General features: G+C 34.8%; 1 pseudogene; it reads left to right on the top strand.

Moving 5' to 3' along the window:
• The first annotated feature begins 1,966 nt into the window (after positions 1–1,966).
• On the top strand, positions 1,967–3,178 carry LOC105773216 (cysteine-rich receptor-like protein kinase 14; annotated as a pseudogene).
• The last annotated feature ends 278 nt before the right edge of the window (positions 3,179–3,456 follow it).

Below are 3,456 nucleotides of genomic sequence, written 5' to 3'. Positions count from 1 at the left end.
GGTTTACACGAGCTCTCTTCTTGTGACCTCATTTGTGTAAGGCTTACGCAAGCTCTACCACACAAGCTCTCTCTGCGAACATCTTGCATTCCCACGAGGTCCTCAGCTGACTGTGTCTATAGGCGAACATTTTTCTTCTAGGTCGGAGGTCCGGATCCTATCGGTCACTTGGACTATCGGTTCCCAAATCCTAATAGATATATAAGTGAAGTACAGTGTGTAACACCCCGATACCGGACTAGATCGTTGGGTCCTAGTTATGGTGTGTTGCATTTGTTACCGGAACAACTACGAGCAATTCACATTTAAATCATACAATTTAATGATAAAATCAAACAATTATACATCTAACATGAAATACAATCATTCTCAGGCTTCATACGAGTTTACAGAAGCTCAAATACTATAAAATAATTAGCTATTGCATCTCATATAAAATCTTGTGCAATCATAACTAATTCATTAAGATCACTAGCAACTTAGCATAACATACCTAGTTTAAAAGCATTTATAGTTCATATCCTATTAACCATATCCAAATACCAACATATTTAAGGCAATGAGTATAAACACATAATTATATTAGCATAACATACCTAGTTTAAAAACATTCCCACACGCACACTCATGTGATAAATATATTAGTATATATTAATAATATATTTGATTAAGTTAGTGTCATGAATTAATTCAACACTAATTCTATATCAATAATAACACTATGTTAAAAATTTTAATTTATGTTTTAAATTTATAATTTCTACACATAGGATTTAGAAATCCATTCATTTCCTTTTTAAGATGGGTCGCTGAAAAATTCCTGTTTGAGACGAAACAACTGTGGACGGTAAGGGAAGCATTTTCCATGAGAAAACAGGTCAAGTTTACTCATTATTGCGTTGATTGACTTAAAAGAGGTAGCTGAAGAATTCATGGCATCGGGACAAACTTGGAAGAAAGTGTGGGCAAATTAGGAATGGCTTGAATTAGCCCTCCCTCCAAGATTTTTTAGATACAGTTAATTTTACCATTTATTTCTCTCTTCGCAATTAATATTTTGTTTGGTAGGAAATGTGGCTAAAATAACCCGAAAACACATCTTCCTTTGTGTATCTTTTAACTGCCGGTGGTTTTGAGAGATGCAATGTTGAGTACTCGATAAATGTGACAAGAATAAGGTTGTACCTATATTAAATAAATTATTATTTATAAGCTAAAATTAAAATTAAAGAAAATTTTGTTTATAGTCTTTCTTTTAATCTATTATATTTATAAAATTGTTATTTTAATAAATAAATTTTATGTTAGAAATAAAAAAATAGATATTCATTTATTTATAATTTTGTATATATATTTTATAAAATTTTTAATAATTTTTTAATTTTTAAAATCAAGACTAATTTAATATAATATTTAAAATTGAGGATTAAATTTATTTATTTTTTGGAAGTAAGACCAAATTGATAAAACCTATAAAAATTTAAAGAATTAAATTTATTATATTGATAAAAATGACCTCATCAATATTCCCTTAGCCATTTAACATAGTGATTAAAATATTAAATTTAAATAATCTATAATAATAATAATAATAATAAATCTCTCCACCTAAAAAACTGTCACAATTTATGTAGTTTACCTTTAAAAGAATATCAATGAGTTTTGGTTACATTCAACCTCCAGCTTATAAATATATTGTTTGGTAGGTCTGTCTTTTAACTGTCAACTTCAACCTCCAGCTGTGGCGGGATTGCAACACCATTACGTTCAATTGTTAATGAATCCAAAAGAAGATTGTCCACTAACCACACCTTTCTTTCTCAGATAGGTAAGACGGAGGAATTAAAGACCAAGTTTCGTTTGACTTTTAAAAGCTTCAGGACTTTTGCTTTAATGAACGCTCTTTGATTCTTTCTGCAACTCAATCCCCCACCTCTTCTCTGCCATGAAAAATCTGGAATAATAAGTTCCCTCTACTTTCTTTTGGGTTTCATTTCCTTCAAATTATACAACCTCAAAATGTGGGTTAAACTTACAGCTCTTTCTTCAATTCTCTCCCATCTGCTTATCAGCATCAGTCTTGTTGAGGCTTACATACGATGCTATGACACTGGTAATTTCACCGTAAATAGTACCTATGGTAAAAACCGGGACCTTCTTCTTGCTTCTCTCCCACCTAATGTCTCTACAAAAGGTGGTTTCTTTACTGCCAATTTTGGCCAAAACGCCGACAAAGTTTACGCTCTTGGTATGTGCAGAGGAGACTCTACTCCTGACGATTGTTATAAATGTGTCAATTCTACATTCCACGAACTCATAGCTAACTGTCCCAACCAGAAGGAAGCCCTTGCATGGAGAGGGAAACCATGTCATGTACACTATGCAAATCACTCGTTTTATGGAACCCCGCAGGATCTAGGAGTCCCTGCGGCAGGCTATAATACGGGCGATATCACATTTAACTTAACAGAATTTGATACGGTTTGGGAGAGTTTGATGGACACAGTGGTGAGAAACGCTTCCAACGGCTCTTCTACTCTTAAGTATGCAACTGGGGAAGCAGATTTTACAATAACCCAAACGATATATGCGCTAATGCAGTGCACTCCAGATTTATCATACCAGAATTGTGATTTCTGCCTAAGGCAATCCATAAGCTACTATGAACGCTGTTGCCATGGGAAGCAAGGAGGTTATGTTCAGAGGCCTAGCTGTTATTTCCAATGGGATTTGTATCCTTTTATACACCCAATGCTTCTACTCTTGCTCCATCCTTGTCTCCTCCACCTCACTGTTAGTCCTCCACCCCAGTGCTAGTCCTCCGCCACGATCGGTGAACACAATCAAAAAGGTAACTACCGATCTGCTAGACTACATCTTTGGTTTCAGGAAGAAATTGATGTAAATGAAAAGTTGTTGCTTGTGCGAGAGGAAGGTGGCCACCGTTCATCCTGACCTAGTCATTATCATTGTTCCAATTGTCATCTTGGTGGCGATACTTGTCATACTTGCGTTAGCTATTCTCCGTAAAAGGATCGCGAAACCCAAGCGGGATGATCAAAGTAAGTTGGTCCTCTACTCTCTTTTGATGTACTTCTTCCAATGTTTAAGCATGGTTTTGTTGAAAGTGGATCGCAATGCAACATGGAGCCGAAGCATGCTACTATCGAGATCGTGACTATCGAGCTCATCATTTTGCTTGGTGCGCACGAATGGTTTTGGACCAAATGAAGCAACGGCATTCTTTGTTTTGTTTTGTTGTAATTTAGTTCGGTTTAATTGCAACTAGTTTTAATAGTTAGTAAGATTAAGTTAGTGATTAGATAGTGATGTAAAAGGCGATATGTCGACTCATTTTGTATTTGACTTAAGCTTACATTGGTTGTAAATTAGTGGAGGCGATTAGATTAGTAGGTAATCATCAAATGAACAAATTGTAACTCCTTTTATTTCAAA

The sequence above is a fragment of the Gossypium raimondii genome, chromosome 6, assembly GCF_025698545.1.
Source record: "Gossypium raimondii isolate GPD5lz chromosome 6, ASM2569854v1, whole genome shotgun sequence".
NCBI lineage: Eukaryota > Viridiplantae > Streptophyta > Magnoliopsida > Malvales > Malvaceae > Gossypium > Gossypium raimondii.
The sequence above is the reverse complement of the archived record's forward strand: the minus strand, read 5'-3'. Positions and strand labels throughout refer to the sequence as shown.